This window comes from Lissotriton vulgaris, chromosome 2_1, assembly GCF_964263255.1.
Source record: "Lissotriton vulgaris chromosome 2_1, aLisVul1.2, whole genome shotgun sequence".
Lineage (NCBI taxonomy): Eukaryota > Metazoa > Chordata > Amphibia > Caudata > Salamandridae > Lissotriton > Lissotriton vulgaris.
The window spans coordinates 794,218,010-794,243,291 of record NC_141687.1 but is presented as its reverse complement, the minus strand read 5'-3'; the positions used below and the strand labels follow the sequence as shown (position 1 = coordinate 794,243,291).

Below are 25,282 nucleotides of genomic sequence, written 5' to 3'. Positions count from 1 at the left end.
GCTCTCTTTCGTCAAGAAAGAACATAGCATGTTACCTTCTGACGTCACCAGGTTACAAGTCCTCCTAAAAGAAGTGGGGGGACTAACCAGGTTAGGGCAGTCTTCAAGTGAAATCCTGCGCATGATGTCACAACGCTTGACATTGCTCGTAAAATCGCAGGAAGTGACCTCACTTGAAGTGACATTACAAGTACTGACATCAGACATTAAGACCTCTCACATATGTTTATCAAGTATATCATGAGTACATTTAAGCGCATTATGAGATTTGGCCTTGGGGTTGTGCCAAAAAAGTGGTGCAATCCTGATGCAAAATCTGGGCCTCAACTAATACATTAATTTTTTCTCATGTTTAATTGGTTGCAACGTCTACATTTAAACATATTTGATTGGGTTAAGGCATCTGCTGTGAAAGTGTCCAGTAAATTTCAGGGAATAGTAATAATTGTGAGCTAACTCTGGTGGTTAATGCACTTGCTAGAGAGATCTGTGTTTTGTGAAATCCCAGATTTGTATCAAAGTAGTAGAGAAGGTAAATGTGTCTTCTGCAAAGCACATTATCTAACACGCAAATGACAATTTTTAATTTATGTAGATAGTAAAGTTGGTTTCTGCTTTTAATACAGAGATCCTTTTGTTACCTGAAGTTCATAAATTGTAATCCTTCTAATAGACCACAGTGAGGTATTAAGGACATGTGACTCCTACACCTTGTAACCCTCACTGTCACATGTAACTCATCTTGTACATTGATTTACACATGTACATGATTTATTGTCAATGTATAATGTGTATGTTATGTAAAGAGCTCTGACGCCCTGCATTGGGTTGCATTGCTCTATAAAAGAAATGAAATAGTGCTATTTAAATTGTTATTTATGTAAATACTGGGACAGACCAACAAATCTGACATAATTACAGTGTATCTCTTATATACAGGGACTGAACAAAGCAAAGGCATGCCTCTCTTAAGTACTTGTGAAGAGATAACAAGTTGTGTGCCTTTGTTTCCCCTCTGTGGCATTTACATTTAAGTGTGAGGTTCCAAGCCTCCATTCACAATATTCAAATAAAAGGAGGCCTGATGGCCCCTTAACTTCGGCCCAGCTGGAAGTGAAAAAAGCTCGCTTGCTGCCTGCACATTGCTGGACACCAGGACAAGCTCAGCATATTTCTGTGGGACCTAACTTCTTGGCAATGGGGACGGTGTCCACCCTGTGAAAAGAGTGGGTGGACGCCATGTACCTGCGTGTACCCTTGACTTGTGCCCTAGAGGTCCTCATTACTGCCAATTAATCCCACTGTCTGTCATTGCACAGTTTTTTAAATATAATGTTGCAAACTATCCATGCCTACATGCATGGTGATAAACACAGCGACTGTTCACCCTCTTTTTATATACCATAACAGCAGCCCTCTTCATTTTGTGTTCTCCATATTTTTCCGATTTTTGAACCTATGTGTAAGAATCTTCTATCCCAGATCTTTTGTCTATACTATTACTACATTATTTTTAGGTAGCGCCTTATACGGTACTCAATGTATCCACCTCAGAAGGATGAAAGACTGACACAGCTCTGCTATGATGCTTATATTGACCTGCTAACGATACATGATGCCAACAGAACTTTACACACCTGGTCCCGTTGCCAGCTCAGATTACTATGTGCAGGAGGCGTTCCTAACCTCATTAAATTCTGCATTGAATTCAATTCATCGAGGTGACGACAAAAACTTGTACTGGTTATTTCACTTTCAGGGGTCCGCAGCTTTTCGACACAACTACAAACTTTTTTGGGCATTCAGTTAGATCTTGGTTTAACTTTTCTCCAAACGACTATTGATCACCATTTTTTTTAAGGAGTTTTAAATAGCGTGAACTTGACCCGAAGGTATCGGGTATCAGAGTGCTTTACACGACCACCAGTTGCATTACATGAGGAAGACTTTTTCTTTTTTGTTAGGCATGGGGAGATTAAGTGATTTGCCCAGAATCACAGGATGTTGTGCGTCCTTGCCGAGACTCGAACCCGGATCCCCAGATTAGAGGTCCACCGCCCTTGCCGTTAGGCCAACTCCTCTCCCCATTATTTAGATCATGAAAGGCTCTGGCCAGGTGTTACATGGGTTCAGCTGGCATTCTTCCTGCATAGTCTCTGTCCCCTGAAGATCTACGTTTTGTTTCTAGATCTCTTCTGACCAGGTTATGTTTGTATAGATGGTTGTAACTAACAACTATCCCCATAGAACATCTCCCATAATGAAAAGGGTCAAGTGCCTGCACCCCTCTTTTATTATGTACGTAAACACCGTTCTTCATCACTTAAACACACACACAAACTAAGTCTACACAACTCATTGGGAAACCAGGTACTACCTGTGGCTCAGGTATGTCACTGTAAAAAAGTGGAAAATACTCTCATGGGACTGATGTTAGCTGGTAAATTAGTTCTTCAATAGGTTTCTGTGATGTATGTTTGTAACCAGCAATTCGAACCAGACATGATCTGTAAGCCCTTCAATGTACTGAGTCTTGAGAAAATAATTACAGTTGATTTGTTCATTAATTTCTGTATTTACAGCCTATGAAAATGCTAAAGTGCATTTCCGACCCAGTTTAAAATATACGTTTATAGATAAGTAGATTGTAAAAGAAATTGTACACACAACACTTAAAATAGAAGTGTAAAAACCCTAAAACAATTTAAAATAGCCAATGAATATCCACCAAATATGATCTGCAAATTTTCATTTGTAAATCATTGCTCCTTGGTGAGACATTGATCTATATTTAAAACATAATGGTATTAAAATTGAACGTCGTAACTTTTTTAAAAAACATAAAACAATCTAATCAAATATGCACAGTAAGTATTTTATGTCCAGATCACAGATACATCTCCCTTGATCCTTGAGGTCAAAACTGAGCTAGCAAACATAGTATTCAGATCTAGCTTAATTTTCATTATACATAACCCCATACAGTGATCAGGAAGAATCTTTACATGTGAGAAATATTAGCATTACCCAGACATTCTCTTGTACGTTCAATTGATGTTTTAGATTTCAAATACTGCTGATCTATTTTCTTGAGATGACAAAGATTATTTTTTCAACTTCTGTTTTGGTTGAAAAGAGTCAATTCTGGATCCTGCAATATTTTGCATTATGTGCATATTTTTATGATGCTTTATTCCCAAGGCCCAATTCTTATTGGTTGCCTGTTAACCTAAGCCCTTCATTCCGAGTTGGCTGGAGAAATCTCCTGGTACAAACAACTGGGGAAAATACTGTTACTAAATGTTGCAATTTTACACCAGTTCTGATTTATAGGGCTGTCCGGCATGTCAGAATAGGAAGGTAATGTGGTTTCGGTCTTAATTGGTAATAATCCATATGGAATGGACAAATTATAACGGCCATAAGATCACTACAAATTGATGAATTGGCGTTAAAAGCAGACTATTCCCTATGCAGTCTGGAAAAGGGCCATAAACAAGCAGGCAAGACCAATTTTCTACCAGATGGAGTCCCAGGCACTAAACTCGACTACCATTGTGCTTGCTCTGAATGAATCATATCTCCCAGGGTTACCACAACCATAGCTGTTTGACAGCTTAAACTTGTTGGCCCACAGGAATATTATGTTTATGCGCCTTCTAGGCCTGCAAGCCTATGATTTTACCAGATTGGCCCCGCGTAGAGAGGAGGGGGCCTGTAGATTGTGCAATTAAAAGTTTGAATCATGGCTCCATCTTTTGTGCTGCTGTCCTGTCTTGGATGCACCAGAAGAGTTCTCCTGAAGCCATTATACCAAACAAGCATTGGAAATGCAATAGGTCTCGCATCATTAGAGTTAGTGCTTTTAGAATTGTTTATGGGTTTTTTTTGTAAATCTTTAGCATTTTTGTTTCCTGTAGTCAATGCTAAACAATTACAAATAAAAAAAGCCATAAACATTTCTAAAAGCTCTAACTCAAATGCTACGAGACCTATTGCACTGTTGGCTGGGGTTTTTTGATGGTGCTGTGCTGGGAGAGAGAGTGGGGAGGGGTTGGAGAAGGGAGGGGGCGTAGAGCAGGGGGCGGAGCTATTGTATTAGTGCTCAACCCGTACCTCTGGGTTTTTCAAATGCATTGTGGGTGAGTGAGTTTAGATTCCATTTCTTTGCGGCGCAGAGTGGGTTCTGCCAGGTCTCGGACCAGACAGTAATTAAAAGCTGACTTTGACACTGGTCTCTACTATTCCTTCATTCATGCCCATAACGTCACAGCCAAAAACACTGATTGATGCAACGATGATAAGCGCCCTTGTGGTAATCCCTATGAGCGATACAGGCACTGTATGTATGTGCATTCCCTAAGAGTATTTACTTTTTCTTATGTTATATTTTTTTGAGTTTTTCTCGTGTGAGACCAAACTCTTGATTAGTGTATTGTGAACTGAGTTTATTCTAGGTGTTTGGATGAGTTCAGATTGTGGTCAAGTGTAACAACTGATGGTATTTTATGTGGAAAGAGTGTAACGGTGGTATACACTGCTGTTAAAATATTGATAGCATCAAAGGAAAAGAAAATGCTGTATGTAAGGCAGAGAGATTGTGTGAGTGAAGGAGAGGGCATGGTGAACGAGAGGTGAGGCGAGGAAGTAATTCCGGAAAGAGTGAAAAAATAGTGGGGAAGAAGGAAGGCGATGACCTGAGAGATGTCGATGGCAGATTTTAGAAAACGTAGGAAGAGAAAGGGCGTGTCTGTGTGAGACTGCAGGGGAAGTGGTGTGACAGGGAGAACAAAGGTGACTGATTTTTGGATGGCTACTATCCTTTCCACATGCGTCAGTTATGTATAAGACACCCGCTCATATTTTCAGAGTCGAAACGTGTATAGTTCTCATCCAACGCAAAACAAATCACCGTTACTTGTGAATCTGCTAAAGGTAGCAAGCATTGGCAAAGCCAAAAGGTTTGTCTTTTTTTATTTTTTTATTTTAAATGAAGTGTATGCTTGTTTGTGTGTGATGTGTTATTGAACCCAAATATAACTCGCTGAGAGGTAGCCCAAAACTGGTCGGGTGGCACAGCATATAATGCACAGGATTTTAGGTCACGTGTAAGCCAAACCTATAATTACTTACGTCATTACTAGTTACAATTTGTGGGTCGCACCTTTTTCAGAGCAACCCTCACACACATTTTTCAGCCCACCTGAAGGGTTCGTACTAAGAATTTCCAACCAGAGCTTCATTCGGAAACTTTTAAAATGTTGAGAGTAGAACGGAGGAAAGGACACAGTAGAACAGTCTGAATCATGCAGACTCGCTCATTCTATATATATTTGTTGTTTGTGCTTCAGTCAGCCTTTCTGATATTGGCACGGGTTGCCCTGCTGTGAGGTTATGGGCATAGCACCGGTAGAATTTCACTTTTAATTTTAAGGAAACCTAGAATTGTAAGAAATTGCTCCGGTGCGGTTGCTAAGGTGATGGCAGTGTTCTTTTGTTTTTTAACGCACTAGGAGGGGGGCGGAGAGTAGGAGGAGGAGGAGGGGGGAGGAGAGTAGGGGAGGCACGGCCTAGCGGCCGTGCAACCAAGAAGTGAGGGGGCGGAGCTGGGGGAGGCTGTGAGAGAGAGAGTGGGAAGGAGAGTAGGAGGAGGAGGGGGGAGGAGAGTCTGTGTGAGACTGCAGGGGAAGTGGTGTGACAGGGAGAACAAAGGTGACTGATTTTTGGATGGCTACTATCCTTTCCACATGTGTCAGTTATGTATAAGACACCCGCTCATATTTTCAGAGTCGAAACGTGTATAGTTCTCATCCAACGCAAAACAAATCACCGCTACTTGTGTATCTGCTAAAGGTAGCAAGCATTGGCAAAGCCAAAAGGTTTGTCTTTTTTTATTTTTTTATTTTAAATGAAGTGTATGCTTGTTTGTGTGTGATGTGTTATTGAACCCAAATATAACTCGCTGAGAGGTAGCCCAAAACTGGTCGGGTGACACAGCATATAATGCACAGGATTTTAGGTCACGTGTAAGCCAAACCTATAATTACTTACGTCATTACTAGTTACAATTTGTGGGTCGCACCTTTTTCAGAGCAACCCTCGCACACATTTTTCAGCCCACCTGAAGGGTTCGTACTAAGAATTTCCAACCGGAGCTTCATTCGGAAACTTTTAAAATGTTGAGAGTAGAACGGAGGAAAGGACACAGTAGAACAGTCTGAATCATGCAGACTCGCTCATTCTATATATATTTGTTGTTTGTGCTTCAGTCAGCCTTTCTGATATTGGCACGGGTTGCCCTGCTGTGAGGTTATGGGCATAGCACCGGTAGAATTTCACTTTTAATTTTAAGGAAACCTAGAATTGTAAGAAATTGCCCCGGTGCGGTTGCTAAGGTGATGGCAGTGTTCTTTTGTTTTTTAACGCACTAGGAGGGGGGAGGAGAGTAGGAGGAGGAGGAGGGGGGAGGAGAGTAGGGGAGGCATGGCCTAGCGGCCGTGCAACCAAGAAGTGAGGGGGCGGAGCTGGGGGAGGCTGTGAGAGAGAGAGTGGGGAGGAGAGTAGGAGGTGGAGGGGGGAGGAGAGTAGGAGGAGGAGGGGGCCCAAAAGAGACAAGACGGAGGGAAGGCAGAGAAGGGGAGGGGGTAGGAGAAATGCGACACGGCGGGCAGGGGAGGGGGCGGAGCGGGGAGAGGGTGTGAAAGCAGCAGGGGCCTGGAGTGCGGCTGAGGGAACTGAAGAAATGCGACACGGCAGGCAGGGGAGGGGGCGGAGCAGGGGTGTGGGAGGAGTGCGCCTGAGGGAAAATACATGCAAGGCAGGCGGCTGGGGGCATGTGCACGTGCTTTTAAGCTCAATGCGCATGCGCATTGAGCTTGAATTTCACGGGCACTGCAAGGAATCGCCACGATTCCTTGCAAGTTGGTTAAAGAGTGTTTAAGCCCCCATAGTCTCGCAAGCTCGATGCGCATGCGCATCGACAGGCGAGACCTAAAAAGGAGCATTTACATATGCTTGGACGCATTTGCACTTTGCTTGACATGAACAGACACTCAAACGCTCGCACGGTCCAGAAAATATGTGAGAACCTTGGAAGACCTACATTTTCCTTGTATCACCTCTCCCAATCTGGTCCCTGCGCCTCAAAAACTCATAACTGACTATTTTATAGTACCCCCCAGCGTTCTCTCACTACACTAAGTCACAATGTTTATTTTATCTCTGATTTTAACGTTTTTACTCGCAGTTAAGGCCACTGTGTAAGTTTGCCTTGTCTGAACAATGATTTTTAAATGTGATGGCCAGTTTGGCCCTGCTATCAAGGATGTGAAGATGTTTTGTTGGCATTTCCATTGCAATGATTTTAACTAACTGTGTAAAGAAGCTAATAAAGTTTACAAGTAATAATCCATACCCCCTCCGCCCTCCACCCCACCCAACATGTTTTTCGTATACAAATTGCTCCAGGTTATACCATAAGATGTGTACATGGGTAGATAAGTACATTGTACTGAACTTTGCATGTCACATTGGGTGCAAATACTGTAAATTAAGCAAATAACATTAAATAACCTGTGTGTATTTGTACGAATTAATTGCTTTAGAAAAGGTTTGACTGCCCCCAGTAATCACGTTGTTTTGCTTTTTGCTGGGAGACTTGTATTTCTTCTATATATGCCACTTAATATAGTAGCTCTGAGTATCCCACATATCTTTATAATGCAATCTTACTAGTAAGAGCCAATCGGTCTGATGATCGGTACAACTAAAAGATGTATTGTGCCTGGTCTTGATGGGTTTTCCAGTGCAGTACCAACAAAGGTAAAACTCATCATTTAAACGCATAGCGACTGGCCTACTAGTTTATGTCTTGGAAAGAGTGTCCAATGTACATCTTTTGAAATAGATTAAGGCTATTGACCTATTTATGGATCAAATCTTTTTATTGACAGACAGATAAGAAAAACACTTACACAGCAAGCCGACTACAACCCACCCTATTGACCTGTTAATAGGTAGAATGACACCACTTTTGCATGTTGCAAAAAGAATGTTTGCTAAAGTTTTGTCTGACACGAAAGTTTCGTTAAAATAGCACCCGCGTGTCAAATGGGGAACCAGGTCTTTCGAGCCTGTCTCTTTCCTCAATTAAATGTATTTTATTGTCATGGCTTTCTGATCGAGCTCTGAAACTAGGTGATAACCCTTATATTGTTCCTTTACTGATAACCAAACCGCGCTTGACTAAAAGTTCAGAGTTTTATGGGTAAAATTGTTTGCTTGGAGGAAAAGATCAATATTTGCTAACAGTGATCAGATTTCTTATACAGAAACCCCGGTTACTGTCAGGCTTGATTACTCTCGCTACTTCCCTGGCTGAATCTATTCTAATGCTGACTTCAAGTATATATGCATACTGGCAAACTTAGTATTGAGTAGTTACTTGCTTGACATTCCTGAAATCTTTTCACCAGTAAAAACGTTTCCTCAAAAATGTAGTTCTGTATTTTACTGTTTTTAGGTCTCGCGCCTAGCGTTGCAGTGCGCAGCATTGCTCGCACAGCGCGAAACCTTTAGTAAGGGAAAAACAGGGTTTGGGTAGCTGACCTAGGAATCGCACACACTTGTGCTTTTCCTTTTGTGCTACCAGATTGGCTTTTGTGTGCGCCTTTTTTTTTATAAAAGACTGGACGCAATTGGCCAAAGGCGGGCGCATTGCTCCGCTCATGGCCTATTGGTGTCTATTACGCCCTTGGTGCGTGTAATAGACACCAATAGCCCATGTGTTTCAATTATCGTGCCCAGACACGTGCGCGATAATTGAAAGCACATGGCTCGCGCACGCACCACTCACAGGCCTCTTTGTTTTTCAAGTGAACTCTTTCCCTGCCCCTCGTTGTTTTGAGAATCTGGTCACCCTAACAAAACCTTGGATATAAGTTCTTATGCCGGAGCTGAGCAAGGCTCTACAGATTCGGGTTTGATATCTGACTTTCTTTACATCCCTGCAGTCATAATGTCATGCTTGTTATTGGCAGTGTTTTAATGATGTGTTTATTGCCCTTTTTCACCCACTACGTGTAATCATCAGAATGAAGAAAGAGTAGATGCTAAAAGTCTTCTCAAGAAGAGATAATAAAGTCAGAAGGGAAATGCCCCATTTCGTTTTGCTGACACAACAAGTTCTGTTGCTCATAAATATAACCAGTTGTGGCTTGTGTTTTTGACTAGACTTCTACAAACAATCTCCTCATGACGGAGCAGGAGGGCTGATTTTGGACTGTAATTTTTCGTCAGGGAATGCACAGTTGCGGTTTCGAAATTACGCTCTCATAGTTCTTGGTGTACTTTCTCTTTCGGTTTTTCCCACTTGTTAATCTCTTCCTTGTACACGGGTTCGGTGAGTTTGTACTGTAAAGTACTTCTTGGCCTGTGTACTGGAGACGGCACCAGTATAATTCTCAAACCTGGCACTACCTGGCACTTGTTTGATCTCCTGTACACAAGTCGGCAGACTAGTGATTTGCTGCTATTTGTCCAGCAAGCAGTGGCAGCCATCAATTCTCTTCTTTCGGTACTTGGGACGCCGGTTGATCTTTCAGTCCGTGGACATTCTCTGCTAGTGTATCTGAGCATCAGCGTCTGGCCCGATCAGCTTTCTTTGACTCATGTCTTACTGTAGCACCCCTTCATTCAGCACAGCCGCATGTCACCACGGCACCAAATTTCTATTGCACTGGGATCCCGTGACCCACAACCCTATCATCCGTAGACTTTTAGTGCCCTTTCCATGAGTCACAGGCTTGCAAACACACTGGTCCTATGCGCTGGCTGCCACGCCCTCAGGAGGGCGTGGATTATGAACTGTTGTGTGCGTGTCTCTGTAAACAGCTGATGTTGGAGTGCTAAAATTATGTCTAGGTGCATAGTTACCAGGCTTACTAAGAAATGTGAGTTGTCTTTTTATGTTGTTGCTGCTAGCATAGCCCTTGGTGACACGTTTTTAGTACTATTATGATGTTTAAACTATCGTTTTGGGTGTATTTTTTTTTTAACTCCAGGTTTTTGTCCCTAAACGTAGTTCTTTTTTTCGTCAACCGTTGCTGTTACCATACACTTGTGGTAGAATGGTTTCAATTATCATGCCCAGACACAGGCGCAATAATTGAAAGCACATGGCCCGCAATGGCGTGCGCGCACACCACTCGTGGGCTTCTTTTGTTTTTCAAGTGGAAGTGAAAGCGAACGCTTTCCCTGCCGCTTGTTGTTTTGAGAATCTGGTCACCCTAACCTGTGGGAAAGAATCATTTAGAGTCAACAGAGTGAACAATGAGACATCCAGTTTTACAAGCGATAAGACTGCAGGCTCCTGCTTTGGGACACGCGAAGTGAGAGGCGTTTATTTAAGGTGCACAGTAGCACTGGAGGAGGTCGGAAGAGATTTAGCTGGAAGTACGAGTTTACCGTTTCTGATTTGCCCTCTTACCTGCGCATGCAAACTATCTTGCTTTCTTTCTCCTGTTGGCTCGGCTGTGATTGGGGTGGGACGGGGAGGATCTGCTCCTAATGGCTCAAAAATGGACACTGAGCCGCCCCCCCTCCCGTGGTGTCATTCTGTGTCCAACTTCCATGCAGCACAAAGATCTCTATCAGACTCCCGAGGAGGAGGGCTCCAGTGCCCATTACCCCCGGTCCTGTCACGTGGTCTGAACGGCCCCCAAGAGAGGCACACGCCTCTCCTCCCTGCTCCTAGCACTGGAGCTGTGACTTCCGCTCCCCTCACCGCAGCAAAGACTCTACTCGTGATTTGTCGCCCCTCTGTATTACGACATGCAGCGTTCTGACAGACAAGAACCCGGTATGCCACGGCGTGATTTTATCTGGTTGAAATATGACGTGTGAGCAGACCCCAGGGCAGCGCCTCCTGCAGGAGCAGAGAGCTGGGCACGTCTGTTAACATTGATGAGCCATAGGTGTTCGTCCCCACCTGTCCTATTGTCTCTGAGGCTTGAATGGGCCAAGTTTGGTGTCCGGGGATGATTGTATGATGGCGCAGGTGCTTGCCTGAAGCTCCTTGTGGGAGTTGTCATAGTGAGGAAGAGGTCGTGAGCCCCTCACCATCCTCGGATCTCTCCTTCTCTCGGCATCCCAGTATCTATCCTAAGACTCGATGTGTATGGGAACCCACCTGCTCTGGGTTTCTAAAGGTGTGTCTGGCTCCATGGTATATCACACCCGTGTGCAAGATCCCACCTGCCCTTTTCTTTCTAGGACAAGTGAATGTGCGTCGTCTCCTCCACAAGATCATACATTGTAGTGTCACCCCCACCTCCCGCCAAACTTACCCTCTTGTCCGAGGGTCCTGGAGGTATGTGCGATGCATTGCCCCACAGCCCAATGCAGTTTCTTGCGCTCTGTGTGGAACCCACACCACTCTTCTGTCTGAGACCCTTTGTGTAACAGGCCAACCGTGTGGAAGTCCATCACAGTCTACTGTGTGGGGTTCCCAAATGGGCCTCCTGAATGTTAGTATACCGTGGTGTGAGACGCCATTGGCTTCCAGGAAGAGTGTCCTCATCGTTATAAACGACAATCGTTCTGCTCACTCATGAGACCTGTGTGGAAAACATCTCGACTGACTGAGGTTGTCCAAGAGCCACATGGCCACTGCAACTAGCTGCACAGGGATCGCCCGCGCCGCCTGGATGGTAGAGCTGCTCGGTTTCCTTCATAACCTACATCGTCTCAGGCGCTCCTGGAAAGGTTCTTGATCCCACCTCTCCCGCCATTCTGGGAGGAATAAATCCTCTGGACGTCATCTTCCCTGTAGACTGCCGAATGTGTTGGTGGAGCTACATTGATTCTGAGGCCGTTTGTTCTATAATTGTATCCCCAGTGGTTCCGGGTATGTGATTTTTGGAAGGCCTGTCAACCTCTCTCTACCAGTAAGTTTTAAAGTAGGGGTAGCCACGCAAATCCTTTCTCACCTCTCCCAGTCGAAAGCATGGCTAGGATGAATTGGCACCTCACTTAGCCTGACACTTCTCGCTAGCAAACCCCTCACCTCCTTTCCGCTACTATTGAACTTCTTTGAAGGGTTTGTACCACTCAAACTGAAATCACTAAAAGTAACCCTTGGATGCCAACGGAATAGGTCCTTGGAAGCATTGACGGAATTTGGAGTGTCAGTATGTTGGCCTTTTTAGCGTAGTACTTTTTGGGCATCTTATACGTTTTGTGTGTTTTCCTCTTTTCGTTTCTCTTTTTTTCCCCTTGTTTAGTAACTTGCAGATGATTCTATGTAGGACAGAAAGTGGTTGGTGGTTTTTGATGCCTTCAATTTATATTTTCATCTCGCAATTCAGTGTACCTAGTTTTTTCAGCCTGGTTTATATATATATATAGTCCAATTTGCTACCCTTGTCTCCTGTGCAATGTGCGTACCTGCTAGTCTGTAATGATTTCTGTGTGTATATCTACCCTTTGGTGTTATTGCATATACCTCTACTGTGTTAGTAGCATGAATGCTGTTATTGTGAGCGCGTGAGTGTGTGGCAGAGCAGTGTGAACACCTCTCATTTGGTGGTATTGCATGGCCCTACACTACTTGCAGCATGGATATTGTTATTGTGTTTGTGTGTGTCTGGGAGTTGTGGGTATATCCTTCCTTTGGTGTTATTGCACGGACTATGTTTGCAGCTTGGGTGTTGTTATTCTTTGTGGCTGTTTGTTTGTGTGCTTGGGAGTGGTGTGTACATACTTCCTTTGGTGTTATGGCATGGCCCTACTCTCTGTTTGCAGCTTGGGTGTTATTGTGTGTGTCTGGGAGTTGCCCCAGTAACACTCCCGTGAGGAAAAATGCTGCAAAGCTGCGCAAAGCACTTTTTGAGCTGAAGAAAGAGCAACATTTCAGCGCATAATTCCCTTTGCTGCTCTGCATCACCTTGGGTGGCGAACGTCTTATTCCAGAGTGTGACACACTGGGGGTCTGAAGGAATGCTCGAGAGTAACATGCTAGATTTCTCAAGGTATGTTCGAGAGTTACATGCTGGGTGTCTGAAGGCATACCCGAGTGTGACACGCTGGGTGTCTCAAAACATGCCCAAGTGTAACATTCTAGGTGTCTGAAGGCATTATGAGAGTAAGACGCTGGGTGTCTGAAGGCTTGCTTGGGTGTGATGCTGGGTGTCTGAAAGGTATGACCGAGAGTAACATGCTAGGTATCTGAAGACATGCCTGAGCTGAGCAGGTCCAAGAGGCTACTGTAGAGTAGGTGATCTGTGTGTCCTGGTATTTAAAGGAGTGCATTGAATGATGCAGTAGTAGGCCTCAAACTCAAGCAGATATTAAGGAAAGTAGGATTCTTCAATGCAAAAATTCTGCCAGACATCATCTTACAACGGGCCGTTCTAGAACAGTTGCTGTTGGCGATACTGGACGACATGTTTAATATATTTATTTTTTATTTTAGAAACCACTTTATTGAGAAGTGGAAATCATTAAGTGGGACAAAAGAAGTGAAAAATAAAGACCTAGCACCTCATGATGTACAGATATAACGCAGAAAGTGTGCCCCTTCCACCAGAAACTGTGCAAAACCTATAGCGCTTGGCTGTCAATCTCCGGGATTTTGGGCACCGTCTTCCTATTGCTCAGGCTTTAATTTTTTAACCACAGGACCACACACAAAACTGTACAATTAAGCGAACAAACAGAGGCTATTTCATAAAAGTACTCCTGTGCGCTATTTTATTTAACCCCTTCGATGCGTGTGACAAGGTCAGCTCGTCATGGGCGTTACCTGCGCTATGCGTGTGACGAGTTGACCTTGTCACGTAAAGCAGGATTTTTAAAATCGCAGCCCTCAGCGGGAAAACCGCTAGCGCGCATGCGGTTAAAATAGTAAACTCTTGCTGTGTATTATAACAGGCCATACTGGGTAGTGCAGACAACATAACATTGTGCGCTCAGTTACTTTAAAGTGCCCCTTAATGCTTCGTATTCTGTTTTTCTCAAGTTGGTCTACGCTGACACCTCATTCTGTGCCGCTTGGGAATGGGAAACTGGATTCTTACTCCTATAATAGTAGAACTTCCCAGTTCGTGGCTTTTACAATCTTGTCGACCTTGTACCACCCGAATACAAACACCAAACAAGGGCAGGATAAACAGCAACACAGCCTCCCTGCAGAAGCTTTTCGGTGTGTTTACAAAATCTTCTTGCCAAATTTCATAGTTTTGAGGTCGACGTGGGTGAACGGTGCCATGTAAATTTTGAACAAAGTCGGGCCGGGGGATGAGCCCTGGGGTACGCTGCAGATGATCTCTGTGGCTTCGGAGCGGAAAGGGGGGAGGTGGACACTCTGGGTTCTGCCGGAGAGGAAGGAGGTGGTCCAGTTCAGAGCCTTGTCTTGGATTCCAGTGTCGTGGAGGCGTGTGCGTAGGGTACGGTGGCAGACAGTGTCGAAGGCGGCTGACAGGTCCAGGAAAATGAGGGCTGCGGTTTCTCCATTGTCCAGCAGGGCCCTGATGTCATCGGTGGCGGCAATGAGGACAGTTTCGGTGCTGTGGTTGCTTCAGAACCCGGACTGGGATGGGCCCAGGATGCTGTTCTCCTCGAGGTAGCGGGTGAGTTGTTGACGGTCTTGTCAATGACCTTCGCCTGAAACAGGAGCAGGGAGATGGGCCGGAAGTTCTTGAGGTCCTTGGGGTCAGCCTTGGGTTTTTTGAGTAAGGCGTTGATCTCGGCGTGCATGTCAGCCTTGGGTTTTTTGAGAAAGGCGTTGATCTCGGCGTGCTGTCTCGAAGGAGATGTTGATGGCTTTCCGGAGATAGGGTGCGATGGTGGTGCTGACTTTGTTGAAGATGTGGTGTCGGTATGGGTCTGATGTAGATCCGGAGTGGATGGTGTTCATGATTTTGATGGTGTTGTCATAGTTTGTTGGTCTAGGAGAGCAGGGGGTCGGTGCGGATGGTGGCCGTGGGGACGGAGGTCTCAGTGGTTGTCGGGATGGTCGTGGCATTGAAGCTGTCGTGGATGTCTGCGATCTTGCGATGGAAGAAGGTGGCAAGGGAGTCGCACAGGTCTTGCGAAGGTGGGATTTCGTTGGTGTTGGTGTTGGAGCTGGGGTTGGAGAGTTTCTTCCCGATGTTGAAGAGCTCTTTGCTATTGTGTGCGCTGTTGTCTAGGCGGTCTTTGAAGGAGGCCCTTATGGCGGATCTGATGAGGTGATGGTGTCTGCGGGAGGCGTTCTTGTGGGCTGCGTAGCTGTCCGGTGTCTGTTCACGGTGCCATTTCTTCTTTAGCTTTCGGCAGGTTTGCTTGGAGGCCTGGAGGTCTTCAGTGAACCAGCTGGCTTTCTTGCTGGTGTGTCTTTCGGAGGGTTTCTTGATCGGGCGAGGGTGTTGGCGCAGTCGTCTAGCCATTGTCTGAAGTTGAGGGCGGCGGAGTCTGGGTCGGTGGGGTAGGTGGGTGGGCTCCGGGCAAGGTTGGTGGTTAGCTGGTCTTCGGTGACTGTGCTGCAGCAGCGGCGGGGGATCTGTTGGGTGCAGTGGTGCTTGGTGGGTTTCCAAAAGGTAAAGTGGATGCAGCGATGGTCAGTCCAGTGGAGTTCGGTGGTGTGGTTGAAGGAGACGTGGGAGCTTGCGAAGAAGATGGGGTCAAGCGTGTGGCCGGCGGAGTGGGTGGGAGTTGTGACGAGTTTTCTGGGCCTGAGTTTGGCGAGGTTGTCAATCAGGGTGGTGGAGTTGCGGTCGTCGTCGTTGTTGTTCTCGAGGTGAAAGCTGTGGAGGCAAAAGCGTGTGTGCTGACTAAGTCGGCAATGAACTGTGGTCGGGGTCTGGGTGGGCTGTAGACAAGGGTTTCTCTGAGGGTGGTGTTGGGATCGGTGTGGATCTGAAAGAGCAGGTGTTCGGCGGTGCTGAGGGTGTAGTCGGTGTTGGTTGAGACTCTGAGAGTGTTCCTGTGGACGATGGCAATTCCTCCTCCTACTCAGTTTGTGCGGTCCCTGCGGGTGATCTTGTAGCCGTCCGGGGTGGCTATGGCGATGTCGGGTGCTGAGGAGGGGTTCAGCCTGGTCTCCATCAGGAAGGTGACGTCAGGGGAGGTTGAGTCGAGAAGGTCCCAGAGTTCCACGGCATGTTTTCGGGCGGAGCGAGTGTTGAGAAGGATGCATCTGAGGTAGTTCGGTTCTATTCTGGCGGTGGGTTGGCGGGTCGGATGCTGGTGAAGCTGCAGTTCCGGCAGGAGAAGGCTCTTTGGGTGCGCTTGGGAGGGGGTGTTTGGGGGTGCAGGCAGCAGGCATATGATGGTCCGGCGTTGAATGCGTGGAGGGTGCTGGCATCGTACTGGAGACCGGCATCGTGGCGTGTGAGGGGGCCAGGGGTTCTGGCATTGGGTGCGGTCGAGGAGTGGATGGGCGCAGACGGTCTTAACTTGGGTGCTCCTTTGGCGCGCAGCGGCAGCTATAAGAATGGGAGGTGGGAGGGAGGAGCAGCTGGGAGGTGAGAGCGGGCGAATGGGAGAGTGGGGGTCGGGCCGCAGGGGGCTCATGGGCGGGAAAATGGGATAGCTGGAAGTGTGATTGAGGAACGGCGAGGGGTACAGAAGGCAAAAAGGGGAAAGAAAAACAGGCAAAGGCACAGTAACGGCACGAGAGGGAGGGGGAATAACAGATTAAGACCATGCACAGATCAGCAAATTACGGGGGAAACAAGGCAGGAGGGCACAAAAGGCAAGAGGGCACAGCGATGGCACGAGAGGGAGGAGGAATGAAGGAAATAAAACAGTGCACAGATCAGCAAATTACGGGGGACACAAGGCAAGGGGCACAAAAGGCAAGAGGGCACAGCAATGGCACGAGGGGGAGGAGGAATGAAAAAATAAGACAGAACAAGTAAGCAAGATACAGGGAGCAAGAGCAAACCTTTGGCCTACCACTGGTCACCAGGGATGAGGCGCAGGTGGCAGCCTGCGGGTGGAGGAGGGCCTCGAATTTAGGCAGCGGCAGCTGGACTGGGGCACGGCACACAGGTGGTGCTGTGCGGTGTGGGGAGCGACCTGCCTGGAAGGGTCAAGGGTCGCTCCCCCACCCAAGGACGCCATGTATATACAACATGTTTCAAAGAGAGAGCTCAAGCTCTGTCTACCTGAGATCTAAAAAATTGCGTAATTAAAATAAAACCAAAACGACAAAAAATCCAGTCAGTAGGATAGGAGATATGCAGGTTTGAAGATTTCAATGAAAACAGTGACAAAAATAGCATGAAGTGGCAACTGTGGATATCTGGTTGTGCTAGATCAGGACAAAGTCACACGTTCCAGCAGGCTACAGGGACCCAGGTAGGCCCATTGAACAAGAGTACATCATATCCTGGCAGTGGAGCGTTGCAAGGTCCCACGTCATGGATGCATCATGCAGCCGAGACGATGCATCACTTTGTCACTTCTAAGGAGCTGCGGGGCTGTGATGCAAGGGCCTGCGATGCTGAGTTTGACATTGAGTTTGCGTCGAGCATGTAAGGCGATACGCCAGTTTCATGGAGATGTGAGGCTCCGATGCAGGAACCTGCACAGCTCTTGTGGTTGCTCTTGATGAGAGATTTGCGATGCGAGTTCCTGCCTCGGGGAGCCATTGTGGAGCGGTGGTTCCTATGCGGGCTGCAAGGTCATTGTTGTCTCCTTGTGCCTGGAGAATCCTTGCTGCAGAGGTGATGCACCAGTTCTGCTTTGGGTTGCACCGCGCAGCAGAGGAGATGCGTTGTTTCTGCTGGATCAACAAAAAAGCTAGCACATCACCTTCAGGCTCACTTTCAAGGTTCCAGGACTGGGGTGGCTTCACTTGGCAGGGTAGAACTTGCACATGAAAAAGTTCAGATTCTGGGTTCATTGTTGCTGGAGCCTTCTGTCCCTGAGGTTATAGTTGGGAAGCCAGCCAACTAGCCCCTGGAGTCATTCTGGTGTCATGGGTTCAACAGATGCAGGTCAAGTCCTAAGCACCCAGGCAAGAGGACAACAGGCAGCAGGTCAGCACAGCAGTCCAGCAGAGTGGAAGTCCTTTCAGTAGCACAGCAGTCTTTCTTCCTGGCAGAGTCCACAGATGCAGAAGTGTAGTGAAGAGTTTGGGTCTGAGGTCCAATATTTTTACCTGGTGTCCACTTCGAAGTGTTGGAAGTTACTAGATGTTTCAATCTCCCCGAGGTGTCCTGCATCCCTCTCCTCCCTGTCTTACACCCAACTTGTCTGGATTCACAATAGACTTAGTGACGATCCCTTTGTGAGAGTGCTCAGGCAGTGCCTTTGTGATGTGCATGTGTGGTAGGTGACAACTCCTCCCCTTCTTTAACTCAAAGGGCCCCACGCCGCCAACATCTATCTATCTTTTGTCTGACTGTATGGAAGCAATATACAAAAACCAAATACCAGCTGTACCTAGTCATGTGGCCCCAGAACAGGCTGCAGGCACCAAATGGTTAGGACAAGAAAATGCCAACTTTCTAAAAGTATTCAACTTTTGGGGGTGAGGGATGCACACCATCTTGTCATGACTACTCAAATCTTGTCCATTATTCTGACAAAGTGCGTGCAGATTAGTTGGTACCCTGGCCAAATGGCACCTGGGTAAGAACATTCTCGGAACTGGCGAGACGTCTCGCCCCAACCAAACGCACAGCTGAATTGCGCCTTAGTGGCGGTCATGTAATTATTCCAGCTTTATCCATGTAATCCTGTTAATCCAAACTTTTCAAACACTTGTTGCAACTTTTTCCAATGTTCAGTTCAACCTTCTAAAAGTGGCATTTTCCGAATTGTGATTCAAATTCTGACTTTGCCACTAAAGATGGCTTTTAATTACAATTCTTTAGACACGGAACTCGAGTTGTCAATCTGCTCCTATTTGGAAATTATCACTTATTGAATGTACTACAGTAACTCCAATGTTATCCTATAGGAGAGTTAGGCCAGGCTGTAGTGAAAAATAAATGTAACATGTTTTCACTTCCAGGACATGTAAAACTCAAAAGTACATTTTCTACTTTTTAAATACATTGCACCTTGCCCTCTGGGCTGTCCAGGGCCTACCCTAAGGTTGATTTGTATGTAATAAAAAGGAAGGTTTGGTCATGGCAAAAGGTTTGGTCATGGCAAAAGGTTTATTTTGCCAGGTCGAAATGGCAGTTTAAAACTGTGCACACATAGGCTGCAATGGCTGGCCTGAGACCTGTTTAAAGGGCTAGTTAAGTGAGTGGCACAATCAGTGCTGCATGCCCTAGTACCATTTAGTTTACAGGCCATGGGCACATGCAGTGCTACTCTACTAGGGACTTAAAAGAGAATTAAATATGCCAGTTGGGTGAAAGCTAATTCTACTATGTTTTGAGGGGAGAGCACAAGCACTTTAGCCCTGGTTAGCAGTGGTAAAGTGCATAAAGTCCTAGAAGCTTACAAAAATTGGTTTAAAAACAGGAGGGTGAAGGCAAAATGTTTGGGGCTGACCCTGCAGAAAGGGACCAAGTCTAGCAGACTGACTGACATTCTTCTTATTGAGCTCACCAAAGAGTCAGACATATGGTGGCAGGCTGACCACAGAATAATGTTGGAGAACCTTTGGTCCATTTTTCTCATCTGGCCAGATTCATATTTCATTTATTATAGTTTTCCTAATTTTCTTTTGAAGATGCATTGACTAGAGTACATCATAGTTTGTTTTAATCTTGACTTTTGTTCCCTTTATTGTATTTTAAGGTATGTTTTATGGAGATCTTCTATTTTATGCTGTGCTTTTATTACTTGCCGTCACATTGAATGAAATGCTCTTTCTTGTGTGTACTTTTATTGCCTGAGGGCTGAATAAAGTTTTATTGACTGACTGACTTAATTACTCTGAGATCAGTATTATTGTAGGTCCTTTAATGGGCTTATTGAATCATGTATTTTATCCTTGTCCGTATTTATGATGCTTTGAGGGTATATTTAATCTAACATATGGCATGTAGGCTCTAAAGAGAGGAATAATCTGGTACACTGTTTCTATATTCATTTATTGTTTTATAGCTGGAAACCAGCTGAGTGAAAGAATTTTAAATGTGATTTTCAATGCTGGATATAAACATTTATTTTAGCAGTTTTACAGTCACTTCTTTAACATTGTTATCGATATTCATAAACATTTCAGGTGTCTGTAAAACCGTCTAATTGATTCTTAATACTCCTAAAAAAGTTGTAAGGGATCCCTTCGTTGTTCTAGACAAAATGTAAACATTATAGAAGGAATTTACTGAAATGATGACTGCTGCCTTTTGTCTTTCAAAATAGAAAGACTGTTGTTTTATTTGGGACTATTTCACACACTATATTCGGTTGACGGACAGTCATTATCACTAGCCTTTGGTACCATCAGTGATCATAACCAGTGTAGCATTTCAAGCAACTATTCAGAACCGTATAATCTCCTTCATTCCTGAAGATTTCACCAAATAATACAGCCTTTTTTTGAAGCTAGTGAAGTTGATGACACATATCTATCTATCTCTTCCCTTCCAAGACACCGTATTCCAGATTCCCACTGTCCTCCATTATCCTCCATTCTAGATATAGTATCACTGCTAATCATTTCATATTGTGTGTGCTTTTTTACAAACTCATCTTCTTCTTTGGCTCCTACTTTCAGAAAAGAGTCCAAGGTTTTCTTCTAAATTGATGATTTTGGGTCACACTTTTATCTATAATTTTGAGCACCTTTAGGTCCATCGTATTTTTTTTTTTTATCATCTATCAGTTCAGTATTTGTATCTTGGTTCGTTGTGGTTAATTTGACTGGTAGATTTAGGTAGATTACAGTTAGGAGCACAAAAGTTCATTTTTTACTATTTCTCTCATTAGTATATCTTCAGTAGTCTCCACCGTGAATTAGATTGCTTTGTTGTCCTTTCCTTGTGTTCCTTTGCAATAGGTGTTTCTTATCACCTCATTATTTCTCAACTACGTACATTTCTTTTTTCTTCTCTTTAATGTATTTTCCGATGTAGTTTTTGTTAGATCAGTTACCTCAACCCCTGGCTCCAAGTTTAGTTTTCTGATCGTCTCCTCCTACACATTATTCACAACTAATGGTAATTGTGAATCACTTAATTCATTTTCCTGTCCGTTTGCCTCCACATCTGATTATAGTACACCAGACAGGCCAGTACCTTGTGCCTTATTAGCTATTAGAAGCTGAGCCTCATTAGTGTTTTCAGAACTCCGTTTAGGACTGCTCCCAGATAATCTTTGAACGGAGGCACTGTTTGAGGTTAATCTGCCCCACTCATACTCAATCTGTCTATTTTATTTTTTCCAGAACATGTAGGGTGTCCTATATAGTCAGATTTCACTATATATGGTTCTAAAAGAGTTAATGTTGTGTCAATGATATTTTCAAATTTGATTCCAAATTTTGTGAAGCTAACATTGGATCAATGAAAGGATGAAGGTCCTTTAAAAATAGTACAGGTTCCTTATAATTCACGCTTAGAAATAAACAATCTCGTTCGGTTATCATTGTTTCATCCAGTGAGAATGATACAGGAGTAGTGGAAGTGAGAGTAGTTTTCATGTAAGGCCACCTTCTTCTTTCATACAATGGGTTACCTGAGAACTTTGTCATTTTGTTACCAAGATTCTTCTTTCATAATACTATCAAACGTACTGACCTATCACTCTTACTTCACTACAGTACATCCTCTGTCGGGGCTTCCAATTCGTTGTCAGTTTCCACATTTTCCTCTTTCTGTTTTGATCTAATTCTGCCTTCATTTTTACAAGACGTCTAGGTGCCTGTTATATTAGAACTCCCCTCCCATTACAGTTTCTAATCTAATCATTGACAGATTTCATGTCCACATTAGTGTCACACCAGTTTATAGATTGGTCCTATTAATAATCTAATATTGTGTTTTTACAAGCAATTTTCTCTTTGAACCAGTACTCTGTGTCCCATTGTAGTGGACAGGAAGTCGGGCACTGCTACATGCTACATGTTTGAGCACTTTGACATTTCTCTACTCGCTTTTTCTGTACAACAACATTAATCAGATATTTCTGGTCCATTTTATTTTATTTCATATTTTTCTGTTCAGTATTCTAAGGTGGACTGGACTCTTTTTCCACGCACTGAATGTATTTCATGTCTCACACCGACTCTCACTTAGTTACTTCTGCTAAGAATTTTTTTCAGATCTTTTTTCCTTATTTGCACACATCTACCAGGCTCTTTTTGTATTTTGGCTTTGATTTTCTCACTGAGTTTACCATTTTTTTTTCACCTGCTTCTTCCGCAAAGCTCAATGGCCACTCTTCTCAGGGTAGTATTTATTACTTCTGATAACCCGTAAATTACCCATAATGGCCCAACATTTAATGAGATTTCAGTCCCAGTAATCCATGTGTAATTCTAGATCATATAATCCTTTCACAGAGTTGTTGGAATAATATCAGCAATATTGACCTCCATGAACAAAACTTACTCAAACTAAATTACTCCCATGCATACTGCATTTATTTTTTATTTTAACGGAAACAATCAGGATATGTGTAATACATCGGCAAATGAAGTAAATTCATAGTGGTACACTAAACAAGCCTTTGCAATGCAATAGGTCTAGCATTTGCAAGAGTTTGAGCTATTGGCGGGTATTCGCCGCGCTTAATGAATTATAAAAATAAATAACTAAATTTGTGTTTTGAAAACCTGCAAGCGGTGCATAAACACGCACTTTGTACTTACAATGTTCGCTCACAAGAAGCAAGGCTGGCATTAAAGAGACGCACTTACTGCCAGCCTTGCTCCTCGTAAGCAACGACTATGAGTTCAAAGTGCGTGTTTACGCACAGCTTACAAGTTTTCAAAACACATAAATAAAAGGCATTGTCATTTACAATGCCAATAGCTCAAACTCTCACAAATGCAAGATCCACTGCAGTACAAATGCTTGTTGAGCTCTGAGACAGGTGGCAGCAGCCATAGGAAGGTAGGGACCGTGACGCCAGGCCATGCATTTCAAAAGCAGGAGGTAGAAGGAGACAGGTGCAACCAAAACAAACCTCTTTCTTTGAATGCACAGAAATTGTGGCAACCAAAACAGACCTCTGTCTTTGAATGCACAGCAATTGTGGCAAGATAAGAGCAAGATTTACAGCCCTGTTCATAACAGAGTTCTGTAAACCACAAGCACTGGTCTGAGTGCTCCAGCTTAACACCTTGGCTGCTTGAGATATTCCCCTGCTGTGCTGGACCATAATAGAAATGGGTGTGGTCATGACGAGCTGAGCTCGTCATGAGCACACGAGCACCGTGCCTCATGACGATCTGAGCTCGTCATGAGCACCGAAGGGGTTGAAGAAAGAAATAGTGCTCACAAGCTCGGAGTAACAACACATGTAACAGAGGCAGTTCTTGAAAATGACCAGAGCTTTTAAAGCCGATATCCTGAATACAGCATGTCTCGCAGAGACGCCGCAAGTGCTGCCTAGGCAAGACCTAAAAATCTCCGGAGAGATTGGAGATTTTGCTATGTTATATCAAAAGGAACACATTGGGTAGCATCTATTGGTAGGACTTCCCATTCAGCACAATCAGTGTGATTCCTGATGTACCGTACATTTAATAGACCCTCAATGGGGCCTTTACATAGTTCTGGTTTATCAGCCAAACACTGCTAAACCTGGCACAGCACAAAATGCTTCATATTACTTGGGGCGTACTTGTCCTTTTTTCCCACTGGTACTTTCCAGGCAGTCAAGTGAATGTTCCTTGTTTTTTCAATCGAGCCCCCTCACTCGGTCCTCCTATAGACAGAGCTTCTGGTAAGTTTCTGGTTTTTTGTCACTTCACAGTGACCGTGAGATTCCGAGAATGCTGCAAAGTGCATGTGCTGCCACCTTCTCTCCAAGTGGTGTGGTCACTACCTTCTCTGTACCCTGGCCAATTGCTTGACTCTCACCCTTGCTGCCCAACAGCTTGGTCAATGCAGTGGAGAAGAAATGAGCAGCCTCAAGGAATCAGCAGCTGATCGCCTACCAGAATGTTCAGTGGTAGGAGCAGAACTCGGCAATCCATTTCTGCAGGAAGGAGGAGCCGTCAATATATCTCAGTAGTGCTGTCAGCAATCCATGTACTTTTGGTTACTGTGGTTACTGTTCCGTTGTTTTCTGAGCTCTAAGTTTTCTAAGAGCAAATGAAGCATGAGATGCTGTTTACCTAATATGAAATACAAGCTGTGATGTTAAAGACTAGGTAATTAGTCACTATCGTGCAGAGTAGAAAACTGTACATACCAGTAACTGTTTAGTTATGTTGCCTTTGTGTCATAACACATTAATTGTTTCTTCATAGCAACTGTGAATGCCAAAAATGCCCGGTCTCTGTTCCCAGAAATGAGCATGCAGCCAAGTAGTGATAAAATGATCAATTAATTGTATTTTTTCTATTGAATAATGAACGTCCAATACTTGTCCAAGTCCATTTCCCAGAAACATTAACTGCTGTCTCGCCATGAACCGTGTTGAAAGTGCTCTGATGTTGAATGGACATGAGGCTCTCATTTAGTGGTCTGCATCTCGATCGTCTTGGTAGTGACGCAGCATGATTTTTAAAAATATTACACAACGTGTTTATACACAGAAGACAGGAAAGGTTGAAAGTACACGTTGTACACATTAGACGGTTACACATGACACAGAGCAGTGTAGTGGAAGCATTGCTAAAGCGTGCTTTAAAACGTGAAGGTGAAGAAAACACATCTGTAAGACCACACTAATACATATTAGAACATTGGAATGTTGGGAGCTCCATTGCAGACAATGGAGTGCTCCCTGCTTCTACGGGCCGGTAAAGGCCCGCAGAGCAACATTCCAATGTTCTACAAAGGCTTCTCGAAGCTGGAGGGGATTTATATCCCCTCGAACTTCGAGAACCCTTTGTTTAATTTGTTAGAACATTCTGCCCTCTAGTGGCAGAATGTTCTAATAGCCTTATAGCCCTTCGTAGCAGGATTATACCGGCTATTAAAGTCCCGCTGTCACGTTAAAGTCCCTCGCGTGGCTTGGACGCCGGAGAAATGGCGGCGTAATTCTGTCCTCCTCCAAGCGGCTGGAACAACTATGCTGTGAAAAGCTGCAATCCGCCTCCAATCCTGGCCAAAACGGGTGCCTGGCCGTCGGAAGATCTGAACCGGCGATGAGGGAAGTTTGAGTCAGATCCGACCGAAGGGAGAGGAGCTGACTGCCCGTTTGCCCTGACCGGAGA

General features: G+C 44.6%; 1 protein-coding gene across 1 annotated transcript in view; it reads left to right on the top strand.

Annotated features, from left to right (window-relative positions):
* The window catches only part of CHN1 (chimerin 1), a 394,531-nt gene that overhangs the window by 880 nt on the left and 368,369 nt on the right, over positions 1-25,282 (top strand). The gene's annotated exons all lie outside the window — the stretch shown is intronic.